The sequence below is a fragment of the Penaeus monodon genome, chromosome 32 (assembly GCF_015228065.2).
Source record: "Penaeus monodon isolate SGIC_2016 chromosome 32, NSTDA_Pmon_1, whole genome shotgun sequence".
NCBI classification, from domain to species: domain Eukaryota; kingdom Metazoa; phylum Arthropoda; class Malacostraca; order Decapoda; family Penaeidae; genus Penaeus; species Penaeus monodon.
The window spans coordinates 8,258,842-8,259,197 of record NC_051417.1 but is presented as its reverse complement, the minus strand read 5'-3'; positions in this window follow the sequence as shown (position 1 = coordinate 8,259,197).

The following is a 356-nucleotide window of genomic DNA, read 5'->3' as shown; positions in this document are numbered from 1 at the left end:
CCCCCAGTAATCCCAACATCCGCTTTACTATGAAAATAAGACTGTCGTATGCTATTGCCATCGACAGGAGTCAAGGTCAGACGCTTGATGGAGTAAGTCTGATCCTTCCTGAACCAGTTTTTACTCACGAACAATTGTATGCTGCTCTGTCAAAAGTGCGCAGACATTCAGATGGAAAAGTTAAAGTGAGGGACAATGAGACGTACGGGAGGTTAATAAAACTGTGACAAAGAACATCTGCGGATTTTTTTTTGTATTATTGCACAAGCAACAATACAATTCATATGTAATAATATTGCAAAGCATCCTTTATTGCTTAAATAGCTCATCCTAATTTTCTCCGCGGAATTTCCACG